Raw genomic sequence first — 14440 nt, forward strand, 5'->3', positions numbered from 1 at the left:
GAGCGAAGTCTCTGAACTGAGGAGGTCCGATTCCAGCTTCTTGGGGTCTAGATGCTTGCTACTCCATAACATCAGCGTCATCTGGGACCTTGCTAGAAATGCAGAATTGCAGGCCCAAGCGCAGAGCCACTTAAAACAAGACTCCCTAGGTGATTTAGTCGGTGGTGCTTCAGAGTTTCACAATGAATCTGACATTTTGGAAAACTTGAGAAGGGGACTAGAAAGTTGTGATGCAGTGGCCACACAATACCTTAGGGTATTTTTAAAAATAGACCAGCAAAGTCCTTCCTCATTTTACATCTGGCTGTTTCTTCCCCTCTCCTCAGTTTCCTGCTCTTTATAAATCTGGATGAGCTCTTTTCACTTGTAAAAGAAAGCTCTAAGTTACCCGAAAGTAAAGGCTAGTGAAGATACCTTTAAGATACACTTTAGAGGGACTCCCTGGTGGTCCAGCGGTTAAGACTCCCCTTCCAACACAGGGCGTAGGAGTTCCCTTCCACAAGTCCTGCAAAATGAGCAAACAAAAAATGCAGCAGAATTTGCAAATAGGACTTATAAGAGAATTCATTAGCATTGAATATGGACTTAAAATGTTGAGGTTGCGGGGAGCCCTGAGCTTTCAACTGTGAAGGTCTTTTGGTTAAAGGCTGGAGTACTTTTTGGTTCAGAAAAATACCTTTCTTAGTTAAACATTGCTTTGGGTGGCTGAGAAGCCCCATTTTCCACTTCAATCATGTAGGGTAACCAGTTGTTTTTAAAAGTTTTGAAAAAGAGGAAGAAACCTCACAGGCTTTCCTCCATCTACATCCCTTGTCATAGAGGCCCCTAGAAAAGCCGAGAGCAGTTCTTTTATTTCTGTCATGAAGTGTTGGTCGGTTGTGTTTGCTTGTTCAGGTTTACCTGGGCTGATCCTATCTCTGACAGAATGATTTTCATCTTTTGAGAGGTGAGTCTTGGTGGATTATTGATGATGGGGTTGATAGAGAAGGTCACTCCCATCTGCCTCCCCTTTCAGGGTCCCCTCCCATGCAAGGATGGTTCCAAGCGGTGGGTGGTGTGGAGGTCGAGTTGGAGAAGATAGAAAGGAAAGTAATCTCCTTTCCGTGAGGCCGGAGGAGCTGGGAAGGAGGGGGACAAACCCCTCTCCTTGCCTTGAAATCTAATGAGGAAAGAAGGGGAAAATGCAGCATTTCTCGTAAAGAGTGCTATCCAATAGAATTTTCTGTAATGGTGGAAATGTTCTGTGTCTGTGCAGTCCAAAATGGCTGTGAAATGTGGCTTTGTTGTTTAGTTGCTAAGTCTGAGACCACAGGGACTCCCCATGGATGCCACCAGGTTCCTCTGTCTGTGGGATTTCCCAGGCAAGAATATTGGAGTGAGTTGCTGTTTTCTTCTCCAGGGGATCTTCCTGGACCAGGGATGGAACCTTTCATCTCCTGCATTAGCAGGTGGTTTCTTTACCAGTGAGCCACCAGGGCGGCCCTAAACGTAGTTATTTACATTTAAATTTTAATCAAAATTCAAGGTTTTTGTGTTTGTCTCTTGTTGCTAGTCCATTGCAGCAATCACATGGCAAGCGCTACGCCAATGTGTAGCTAGTACCATACGGGACAGTATGTCAAACATTTCCTTCATCACAGGAAGTTCTGTTGGACAGCGGTGCCGGGAGGCCAGGATTTTGGTGAGGAAGTGAACCCAGATATTTCACCTTTTCCAAATTCTAGTCAGAATCTCATCTGTCCTCTGGCAAGTGGAGGACCTGATCGTTAAACCTCAGCCATTGAGTCCTTATGAGAGTTAGGCTGGAATAACCCATAGAACGTGTTGCTTGCCATGCCCTGCCATAGTAAATGTGCACAAAATCTTAACCAGTATTAATATTTCACAGTTTTAAAAGTTTTGTTATTAGTCAAGTAACCTTTTGCTGATGTGGTCAGCTACTCTGGTCCCTCAATGACCATCTATAGCTGTGCTCCAGCCCCCTCCGCTAGCTTCTTCCTCCCCTTTGTGAGCTGGGCACTAACCTGTGCTGTTTTGGCCGGGAGGCACAGCCTACTTGGTCAAATCCCTACGATTTGTGCCCAATAAATAACAAATGTGTAAACTAAAGTCACATTGTACCCTGGTTCAGGGGAATCGATTGTCAAATGAGATTCTCAGAAGCGTGACACCTAAGGGTACATCCATTATAGAAGGAATTGTTTGTTCCTGTTATTTGCTCAAACAAGGATGTGTGGACTCAGCAGAGAGAAACGAGAACATTGGCTCCAGATAAGTAATATTTGGGGTGTCCACATCAAGCTGGAAGCTACCAGGAGGTTGGAGGTGGAGGTGGATGGAAACATGAAGCTTTTACCTAAATAGAATTTGAAAGTGTATTTCCATGGCTAATAAGGAATCCAAGGATAAACTGTAAACAGCATTAAAAAGATGCAAGTATTTTATGCTGTCAGGTATGCAAATGAGGGCAGTGCACAGAATGGGAAATCGTGAAATTCTTCACGGAACACCAGGAAACAGCTTTCTGAATAACCGTCTTCTCAAATTCTTTTTCTTTGACTTCTTTAATAAGATCACATCCTGTGGGCACCTTTCAGATTCCACTTTGTGTATTGTCTTCCTTGGTTCCTATTCCATCACATGACTTCTTCTGAAAGTTTTAGAATTCAGCATCTGTTTCTCTGCTTTTCTTTCTTCACCCAAATCCTTACCCCTGCCTTGTCATGGCAGTGACTGAACACCCGCCGTCAGAGGCAGTGCGTTCCCAGTTCTGACCTCTCTCTGAGCCCCCAGGCCCCCAGTGGATATTGTCACTTAAATCTTCCCCACCCCATCACTTCAAATGTTAACCTACCAAGAGCTTGCTAGCTGGGTGACCTTGGGTAAGATGAGTAACAACTCAAAACTTTAGTTTCTTCATTTATGAAACAGCAAAATAGCACCTTCCTTCTAGGACTACCTTGAAGGTTAAATCAGACATATATAAAAAAGAAAAAGAAAAAAAATGAGACATATGTGTGAGTGCCTAGCACAGTAGCTAATGTATTGTTGTTTTTGTCGTTTTAGACCCAAAATCGTGTCCGACTCTTTGTGGCCCCATGGACTTTAGCCCGCCTTAGCCTACTCTGTCCATGGGACTTCCCAGGCAAGAAGACTGGAATGGGTTGCCATTCCCTTTCTCAAGGGGTCTTCCTGTGTTGGCAGGCAGTTGCTTTACCACTGAGCCACCTAGGAAGCCAGCTAATGCATAGTAAGTACTTAATCCATGTTAGCAGAATGATTCTCAGTAGCCAAGATATGGAAGCAAACTTTGTATCTGTTGATGGATTAATGGATAAAGAAAATGTGATATATATATATATTATTGTCATAATAAAGAAGATCCTGCCACTTGCAACTGTATGGTTGAACTTGGAAGACTATTTGCTATATGAGTAAGCCAGACACAGAAAGACAAATACTGGATAATCTCACTTACATGCGGAGTCTAAAAAATTTCAGTTCATAGAAGCAGAGAATAGAACAGTGGTTGCCAAGGCCTGGGTGCCATGGAAAGTGAGGAGATATTGGCCAAATGGTATAAACTTTTAGTTATAAGATGAGTGAATTCTGGGGATCTAATGTACTTTTGGAGAAGGAAATGGCAACCCACTCCAGTATTCTTGCCTGGAGAATCCCGTGGAGGGAGGAGCCTGGTAGGCTACAGTCCACAGGGGTCGCAAAGAGTCGGACACGACTGAGCTACTTCACTTCAATGTACTTTTGAACTGTGGTGTTAGAGAAGACTCTTGAGAGCCCCTTGGACTGCAAGGAGATCCAACCAGTCCATTCTGAAGGAGATCAGCCCTGGGTTTTCTTTGGAAGGAATGATGCTAAAGCTGAAACTCCAGTACTTTGGCCACCTCATGTGAAGAGTTGACTCATTGGAAAAGACTGATGCTGGGAGGGATTGGGGGCAGGAGGAGAAGGGGACGACAGAGGATGAGATGGCTGGATGGCATCACCGCCTCGATGGACATGGGTCTGAGTGAACTCCGGGAGTTGGTGATGGACAGGGAGGCCTGGCGTGCTGCGATTCATGGGGTCACAAAGAGTTGGACACGACTGAGCGACTGAAATGAACTGAACTGAACTGAATGTACAGCGTGATGATTATAGTTAACAATACTGTATTTTATAGTGAAATTTGCAAAGTGAGTAGATTGTAAATGTTTTTACCACACACACCAAAAAAGGTAATTATGTTATATGTTAGTGGTTTTAGTTAGCTTGATCGTGGTAATCGTTTCACAATGTATACATATATCAAATCATCATGTTGTACACTTTAAAAATGTTTAATTTTTATTTGTCAGTTATACCTCAATAAGTTGAGAGGGGGAATTAAAAATAAAGTAAATGCTAGCTGAAAATACATGGAATACAAACACTCCTCCCCTGATCGCAGGGAGTGTAAGCTGTTCCATGGTAGGAGACGTCCAGGTCTCATTAACCATTCCCCCAACACTGCCAGAGCGGGAACTCCGGTAAACCTTTTGGAATGAGTAAAAGTTATACCTCACCTTTGTGGTCACCTCTGTGATTCTTCCTCTTTGATTAGTACTTACCACATTTACCCTGAACAAAGTCACCAGCCATGGGCAGGACCACAACAGCCCCACATCTAACCCAATGCTACCACTTGCTCCCTGCCTCAGGGCTCACGTGCGGCTTGAGAGTTCCCTGACCCAGCTCGGCTGTCTTCTGAGGACACCTGGGATAAGAAAATTTACATGGAGACTGGGAACGAGAGAGTAGCTGCTGGTTTTTCACTCGACTAGATGTGAGGTATGACCCAAAAAACTGGCGAGAAATTCCCTGTGGCCTGGCCACAGACCTTGTGACCTACCCTTTCTTGACCCATAAGATCAGCACACAGGGCCTACTGATGTAAATAACATTGAGCTTCATTTTCCAGTTAATTTCTTCAAAATCTTCCAAATTATTGCTCAAACTTTTATGTCATTTTCCCCCTGAAATATGCATTTGAGTTTAGCATTTTGTATCTCCAAGTCAAATTTAAATAAAATTACATAATTTTCATCATGTTAAGAGATGTCGTATACCTCCTTTCCTTATCTGAACGGCTGTTGGGAGAGTTGTGAGGAATTTATTGATATTTATTGAGTTTCTTTAATGTCCCCGACTCTGGGTATATAGATTTCCTTCTACCCTCACAGGACTTATTTTCCTACTGAGGGACAGAGCTCAGAGTGGTTAAATAAATTGCTCAATATTATGCAACTAGAAAATTGTGCTGGCATATGAAGCCAGGTCTGTTTACTCTGGGGTAGACTGATTTCGAAAAGAGCTGGTATTCTCCATTCCTGTTTCCATATCCTTTGCAATGTGAATTAGCCCCAACCATCAAGAAGTGGGGCCTTGTTTCCCCAGCCCCGTGAATCAGGGCTGGTCCAGTGACTATTTTAACCAGGGGGAGGGAAGAGTGGTGGACCAACACTGAGTCTAGACCTTAGGGCCATGCCCCCACTGGCTCTCAGTACCCTTCATCGCCACAAGAATGAGCCTGAGCTAACCTGTTGCAAGATGAGCGAACACATGGAAACAAGCTCAGTCATTTCAGTCACCCCAGCCAAGTCCCCAGACAGCGGGAGAGCCAAGCCAAGATTAGCAAAGCTGGCTGCTAGCCCCGCAGCAGGCTCTGGGTGCACCAGTGAGCCCATCTAGACCAGCTCAGATCAGTAGAACTGCCCTACCAACCTACACAGGCTCAAACATAAAGGTTTCCTAGGCTTCCTATTGTAGGCACTGCGGGGTTGTGGTGGTTTGGCATGCAGCATTATTTAATCAAGAGATAAGTAATATAAATTCACAACATCTGCAGATCTTGTATTTACCTTGTAATAGTATAAGAGAAAAGTTTTTGCAAACATGTCTGTCAGAAGTCTTTCTTCCCCAGGGTTTATCATGCTATTATGCTCTTTTCAGTGACTCAAGAGGGGGGAAAAAAAACACCCTGTTGTGAGCAATATGTTAGAAAAAGGAAAGTATTTGTGTTTAATGGGCCAATTTAATGAGCGATCGAATTGCAAACTGAACTACAGTGTGTGTCTCTTCATTTCTATCATCAGACAAATCCAGCATAAGCAAATCAACCAGTGCTTTTGAGTGTCTAGGTTGTGCGTGGTACAATAGTATTTTAAGACAGGGTTCCTGTCATCAAGGAATTTACAGTCTAGTTGAAGTAGAAATGCAAATGAGAGAAGCTGAATAACAATAAAAGATTTCAAAAACACCATCACCACACGCTACCACTTCAGAAAGAGAAGGTGCATGATCATTTTGGTAAAGGAAGTCAATGTTTGCCCTAACTCAGTTGTTGCTGAGCGGTTGCTAGGTTGTGTCCGACTCTCTGCTAGAATTCAGGGGAGAATCTAAATGCTTGGGACAGAAACTAGGTAAATGCTGACTTTACAGGTGGTTCTGGAACTCCTTGGAGCAAGTCAGTGAGCAGATAGGAAGGCCCTCGTGGTAGTGTGAAACTGCAGGTAATAACATTAGCAGTGAGAAAGTGCAAGGTGTGTTTGGCGGTGAGTAAATAAGTCTTTTTGATGAGAACAGGGAAAATCAATAGGACAAAGTGACTGATTAGATAGGGAGTGAAAGAGACAGGACAAGCGCATGTGTCTCCAACGGGGAGGATGGTGATCATTAACAGAGGGGTTAAGAGGTAGCAGTTGGTGGACGATTCAGTATACACGTGGAGCTTGGGGTGGGTGTGAAATACCCATCAGGCTGTTGGAAATCTAGGGCAGGGGCCAGGAGAAAAGGTCAAAGTTAGAGATAAGGCTTGAAAATCTTCAGTGCAAGAGAGCTGAGATGAAACCAGACCAAAAGGACAAGGCCTGGACCTTGCGGAATGCCCGCAATGTCTAGTAGGGAAGATAAGGAAGATGCGTAGCTGACAGCTAAGCAGGATGGAGCAAGTGCTACGTGAGTCACAGAAGAGGGATAACCATTCAGGGCTAAGAGGGGTGTACACAGCAGGACAGAACTTTCTCTTTCAGGAGAAGAGTGAGTGATGATAAGCAGGACCTGCTCCCACATGGCTTCTGGAAGTCATTTGAAGAGGCGCCTGGTTCCAGCTAGACAGCTCACCTGCTAACATCAGAAACACAGTGAAGACCAATTAGACTCTAATTGCCAAAAAAAAAAACCAAAAAAAAACAAAATCAGCCAGCTTTGTTTGGGACTGATTTACCCTTTTTGACTCTCTCTGTTAATCTTCTTAATGGATTAATTAGCAAGTTCTTCCTTCACCTTTATTCATTTTGATAGATTCAGAAAGTGCAAAGTGAACAAACTATTTGATGAGGACAAAGCCAACCCAAATAGATAAGGCACCAAGGTAAACAAAGAGTGCTCACACCCCCTTTTAGTTTCTATGCTAAAATATCTTAAGTGTTACATAAATTACCATGTACTGACTGGGTGCTGCCGTTTCTGGTTTTTCATCAGAGACACGTTTACACATCCCTATGAATTAGTCTCATGATTATAGGTGACGCCATGACAGCATCATTAAGTGAAGAAAATACAATTCATCCCAGCCACTGGAAGAACCACTCAAAGAGTTTCTAGCAATATAAATAATAGGCATTGGTTATATTTTATTTCAGCAGAATGTGAAGAATAGAAGAGCACAAAGTGAAAAAAAGCCCACATTGGCTTTTATACCTTTGTATAAACTGCTTTCCAGTTGCTTCGAGTGTCTCCAACCAATGCGAGAGTTAGTGAAGGCAGTGTACTTGTAAGCAGACTCATCCCCGTTAACCTGGCGTATACCTGCTCCAAGTGAATGCTCCAGAAAAACTGCATGAAGGAACACGGGTACATTCATAATCTTTCCAAACGGTCCAGAGTCCTAAATTTGAGAATCATGACTTAAGTATATACGTATTCCAAGGATAGTTGGAAAGGGGGAAGGCACCCCAGTGGACTGGACCTTCTTTCCCTTTTCTGCCTCTTTAAGTAAAATAGTTCTCTTTTATGGTTTTATTGTATTGCGCTTCCAATTCATTCGATTCATCAAGCCAGAAATCTAAGTTTTCTCTTAGAAGTCTTAAGTAATCTTACCTCCCACATCAATCCATCTGTAAGTCCCGTCAATTATCTCGTCAAAATATAGCTCAAAATCTGCCTCCCCTTTCTCCATTTGCGCTGCCAACACCCTAATCCAGTCTGCAATCTTGTCTTGCTTACTCCTGCTATAGCATCCTAACCCATCTACTTGTTTCTGCTCTAAGCCTCTCTGCCAGTCAGTCCATTCTCATGAGAACACTAAGAAACATTTTCTCAAAACTTAAATTAGGACTTCCCTGGAGGTCGAGTGGGTTTAGAATCCGCCGGCCAACATAGAGGCCATGAGTTCCACCCCTGGTCTGGGAAGATCCCGCATGCTGCAGGGCAGCTAAGCCAGTGTACCAAGCTACTGACTCCATGCGCTACAACTTCTGAAGCCCACTTGCCTAGAGCCCACGCTGGGCAACAAGAGAAGCCGCCACAGTGAGAAGCTGGCCCATTGCAACTAGACAGTAAGCCCCACTTGCCACAACTAGAGAAAGCCGGCACACAGCAGTGAAGATCCAGCACACCCCAGATTAAAAATAAATTAAAAAATGAAACTTAAATTAGATCACATTGCCTCACAGCTTAAAACTTTTCTATGGTTCCCCAAGCACCAGCCTGGGTTCCTCTGACCATGGTCCGTAAGTGTGCCATGCCCCTGCCTGTCTCTGCATCATCTTGTGCCACATTCTATTATTTATGTCTTTTAGCATCAAGCCAAGGAGACAGAGGCTTTTGCTTTTGTCTTTTCTCTTGCCTGGAAAGCTCTTCATCATTTTTTGCAAAGACCTCAGCTTCAATATCCCTTCCCCAGAGGTCTTATCAGACCATTCTAACTTAAACTCAATCATCTCCCTCCTCCATTATTTTCCTTCTTAGCACTTTTTTCCCCCTTCCTAATTTGTTTTGCAACTTTTTGTTGCTGTTTGCTTTCATTTTGTTTGACCTTCAACTAGAAGCTCAGTGAGAATAGGAACTACACCCGTTGTGTTCACCACTGTGCCTGTAAACCTAGCATGGTGCTTGGCATATATTAGGAACTCAGTTATTGGATGAATCAATGGTTAAAAGGAGTCAAAGCTTTCAAGGTGTGGAGTCCCTGAGACAGAGAGAGATGTATTCTTGTTTATCTGTATGTATGCATGTATCAAAGTAAGAAATAAGAGTTGCAGTACTTTGAGGGAGAATGCCAATTGATTATACAACATGCATTATTAATACTTGTTATGGTTATATTAAAACTCATACAAAGCCCATGTAATCTCATTTCCAGAGTTTAGGCTTCCGGCCAAGAACATTATGACAGTCTAGTTTGGCGTTAGCATCATCTGGAGAGGGTCTAAGGCAGGGTTATTGAATTAGATTTGGCTGCTTGCTAAGCAGCACATTGCATTTCCCATCCCCGATGGAGGCGGACGTGGGGGACGAGAGGGCGATGTCATGCTGGGAGAGTGGGAGTGGGTGAGGATGATGAGAACGACCTCTCAGCTCCCTTCCAACTGCTTCTGATTCTTCCATTCCAGCTGAGCCAAGTCAGCCTAGTTAAACAGTTATGGAGGGCCTTCTGTATGCCAGGAACTGAGCTGGGATCATGACCGTGAACAATGTAGATACCCACTCTGCCTTCACAGGATCTGGAGATGGTCAACGGGAGGTGAGCACGACTTGGCAAAACTAGATGGTGACATCAGTCAGTACTTGGCTGTCCTCTTAGAATGTCAGTTTGGCACAAGTATTAGCCGTGTAGTGAACAATAAAAAGAAACTATTTCTTTTTTTTAAAAAAATAGCACTTTCTTGAGTGGTGTAGAATATTTTAATCCCCAGTTCCATGAAATGACCACTGGACGCATTTGAAATGGCCCCGGAATTTGAAATCTCAGCTGCCTTCTCTTGAATGTTCCTTCATCCCCTCATTTGTTGGAGCGCTTTCACCATAGCTACATGTTTATTGTATTTCCTGGGTGATACTGAGCCATTTTCTCCTTAATTTAATAGTAAAATCCGTATGCACGTCTCTTATTAGATTTATGAAATAATAGAATTCTGACTTGCCCAGAATCTCATGATATGCAATCCTGCAGCTGTTTTCCAGTACCCTGTTGTGTTTACAGTTACCCACTCACATTTGATGGAACACCATGGTGCCAGTTTGTAACCCATGCCAGCTGGAGTAGTGCGCCTTTTATTTTCTGATTAGCCCCTCTGCAGTCATCATCGTTTTCCATATTAGGTAGTATATTCATTGTTAGTATAACTCATACTCTTCTGAATTGTCTCAGCACCAACATCGCCAAGTAGCTGGCTCTTTTCACACCTACCTTTTTGAAGCACACTATTGACTTATTTATTTGGCTGCACCAGGTATCTGTTGCAGCTTGCAAACTCCTAGTTTCGGCATGTGGGATCTAGTCCCCAGACCGGGATCGAACCCGGGCCCCCTTCACTGGGAACACAGAGTCTTAGTCACTGAACATCAGGGAAGTCCGACACCTACCTTTTATTTAAAGTTGACAATAGTTGTCTGACTAGTTGCCAGATGTTTCCTCTACTTTTTTCAGCTATTTTATGACTTAGAGGAAAAAAAAAATTACGGATTATGTGATGTTGTTGGGCAAGTCATTAAATTCTCTGGGCCTGCTATTTCATCTGTAAAACTGAAGGATTTAATTATGTTAGAGGTTGAATTACTGGAGGGTAGGCAAATTTAGCTCTCAGGTGGCTTGAAATGGCCTTCACAACATTTAGATCAATTCACTGACAGCTGTCTCAAATTGAGAGATTTCCTATAAAACTCCAGGTTTCTAGCTTCTGTTTGAAAGAGCATCATCTGAATTCCCTTGAAATGTCTGGCTCCAGAGACTCGCTGCCTCTGTCTCAAATCCTCACATTTTCACTAATGACAAGGGAGGAAGCCACTGCTAACCTTTTGCATTTCTTTTCTGAGGGCACCTGAAGATGGTTACGCCCCATGCCCTGTTCCTGCTGAAATCTAACAGGAGATTTAGAAGAACCAGGCTCAGAAAGGGAAGCTCTCCTGACAGCCTGGAAAATTCCTTGAGGAAAGAGAAACAGAGACCTCACCTATACGACCGCCTTTGGCCACTGTTCATGCTGTGACCTTGCATTGCTCAGTATTCATCATGGCTCTGGTTGAATGCATTTGTTTAAAAAAATATTTGGGGTGTGGGGAGGTAGGTTGGAGAAACTGCTGCCTTTGCAGGGGACACAAGAGACACGGGTTCGAGCCCTGGGTTGAGAAGATCCCCTGAAGTAGGAAATCGCAACCCGCTCCAGTACTTGCCTGGAAAATCCCACTGACCGAGGAACCTGATGGGCTACAGTCCATGGGGCTGCAAAGAGTCAGACAAGACTGACCGCGCATGCACACGTGCGCACACACACACACACACACTCACTCACTCGCTCACTAAGGGTGAGGACAAAAGGGTTTTTCTTGCCCCCTTGTCCCTTCTGGTTCTCTGAACCCACTTTCCCTAGAGCAGTTTTTTCTGTCTGCTAACGTTAGGGGAAGGTGTGTGTGTGTGTGTGTGTCAAGGGGAGCCGGTCTTGTTTGGGTTTTTTAAAAAAAGAAAATTCTGGCCTGAACTGCTGAGGAGAGAGTAGTCTTTAAGTTGGACACCTGCTCTTCACCTAATCGCAGTCCCCACCTGGCCCATTTTATTTATTTATCCATCTGGTCTCTTTAGTCATCTGAGTTCCCACTAGGAAATCTCTAAATCCTCCTGCATCTTAATAAATCTAATCATTTTAAGATATTCTTTCAAAGGAGTCTAACCTCTGCAGGCAGGTATATCCCTCCCTCCCTCTCCTGACAAGAGTATTACCAGTCTAAACACAAAGATACAATCCCTGTCTGGGTTCCAGCAAATCCCCAGAAAAATCCCTAGCACATAGAAGTATTCAGTAAATATTTGTGGAATGAAGTATTCAGGATTAGCGATTAACTTTGGAAAGGATCTATGGTGATTAACAGAGCAAATTAGTGTTTAAGAGGACCCAGACAACCACCTTAATTGCAATCTCATTGTATTTTATGTTACCCAGTAGAGACGGATAGCCAGCTTAAAATGCTTTATTTAAATATTTTCTTGTTGTGCAGTCTCTTGGTCGTATCTGACTCTTCGTGACCCATGGACTGCAGCGAGCCAGCTTCCCTATCCTTCATTATCACTCCCTATTAACAGGTCCTGAGTACAAATCCAGTCAGGCTTCTAGGTTTCAATTTTATTTCTACAGAAGGATAGGTATATATTCCAGGCAGTAATGAAGAAAAACAATAAGCCTGAGTCTTAAAGAAATAATGACTTTGCTTCTTTTGCTAAGATAGTCTTTAAAAATAAGCTCTGTGAGCTAGAACAAATAATTTCACGATTTGTATGGAAATACAAAAAACCTCGAATAGCCAAAGCAATCTTGAGAAAGAAGAATGGAACTGGAGGAATCAACCTGCCTAACTTCAGGCTCTACTACAAAGCCACAGTCATCAAGACAGTATGGTACTGGCACAAAGACAGAAATATAGATCAATGGAACAAAATAGAAAGCCCAGAGATAAATCCACACACCTATGGACACCTTTTCTTTGACAAAGGAGGCAAGAATATACAATTGAGAAAAGACAATCTCTTTAACAAGTGGTGCTGGGAAAACTGGTCAACCACTTGTAAAAGAATGAAACTAGAACACTTTCTAACACCATACACAAAAATAAACTCAAAATGGATTAAAGATCTAAACGTAAGACCAGAAACTATAAAACTCCTAGAGGAGAACATAGGCAAAACACTCTCCAACATAAATCACAGCCGGATCCTCTATGACCCACCTCCCAGAATATTGGAAATAAAAGCAAAAATAAACAAATGGGACCTAATTAAAATTAAAAGCTTCTGTACAACAAAGGAAACTCTAAGCAAGGTGAAAAGACAGCCTTCAGAATGGAAGAAAATAATAGCAAATGAAGCAACTGACAAAGAACTAATCTCAAAAATATACAAGCAACTCCTGCAGCTCAATTCCAGAAAAATAAATGACCCAATCAAAAAATGGGCCAAAGAACTAAACAGACATTTTTCCAAAGAAGACATACAGATGGCTAACAAACACATGAAAAGATGCTCAACATCACTCATTATCAGAGAAATGCAAATCAAAACCACAATGAGGTACCACTTCACACCAGTCAGAATGTCTGCGATCCAAAAGTCTACAAGCAATAAATACTGGAAAGGATGTGGAGAAAAGGGAACCCTCTTACACGATTGGTGGGAATGCAAACTACTACAGCCACTATGGAGAACAGTGTGGAGATTCCTTAAAAAACTGGAAATTGAACTGCCTTATGACCCAGCAATCCCACTACTGGGCATACACACCAAGGAAATCAGAATTGAAAGAGACATGTGTACCCCAATGTTCATCACAGCACTGTTGATAATAGCCAGGACATGGAAGCTACCTAAATGTCCATCAGCAGACGAATGGATGAGAAAGCTGTGGTACATATACACAATGGAGTATTACTCAGCCATCAAAAAGAATACATTTGAATCAGTGCTAATGAGGTAGATGAAACTGGAGCCAATTAGAGAGTGAAGTAAGCCAGAACGATAAACACCAATACAGTATACTAATGCATATATATGGAATTTCAAAAGATGGTAATGATAACCCTGTATGTGAGACAGCAAAAGAGACATAGATGTATAGAACAGTCTTTTGGACTCTGTGGGAGAGGGCGAGGGTGGGATGATTTGGGAGAATGGCATTGAAACATGTACACTAGCATATATGAAACAAATCACCAGTCCAGGTTCGATGTATGATACAGGATGCTTGGGGCTGGTGCACTGGGATGACCCAGAGGGATGGGATGGGGAGGGAGGTGGGAAGGGGTTCAGGATTGGGAACACGTGTACACCCGTGGCAAATTCATGTTGACATATGGCAAAACCAATACAATATTGAAAAGTAATTAGCCTCCAAAAAAAAATAATAAAACTTTTGACTTTTTATCAAAAAAAAAAAAAAAAGCTCTATGAAAATCAGGTTTCTTAATGGCTCCAGGGCAGGGATAAGTGGCTGAACACTGCCCCCTTGTGGTTCGTATTAAAACTTACAACCTACACTTGGGCTGAAACTCCAATACTTCGGCCCTCTGATGCGAAGAACTGACTCACTGGAAAAGCCCCTGATGCTGGGAAAGATTGAAGGCACGAGAAGAGGATGACAGAGGACGAGATGGTTGGATGGCATCACCGACTAGATGGACGTGAGTTTGAACAAACTCC

General features: G+C 42.9%; 1 long non-coding RNA gene across 1 annotated transcript; it reads left to right on the forward strand.

The window, feature by feature from the left end:
* Window positions 1-861: 861 nt before the first annotated feature.
* On the forward strand, window positions 862-5091 carry LOC138427864 (uncharacterized). The gene is made up of 3 exons (XR_011252202.1): window positions 862-946; window positions 3067-3250; window positions 4698-5091. It is a non-coding gene; the product is annotated as an uncharacterized lncRNA (long non-coding RNA).
* The last annotated feature ends 9349 nt before the right edge of the window (window positions 5092-14440 follow it).

Source organism: Ovis canadensis, chromosome 22 (assembly GCF_042477335.2).
Source record: "Ovis canadensis isolate MfBH-ARS-UI-01 breed Bighorn chromosome 22, ARS-UI_OviCan_v2, whole genome shotgun sequence".
NCBI lineage: Eukaryota > Metazoa > Chordata > Mammalia > Artiodactyla > Bovidae > Ovis > Ovis canadensis.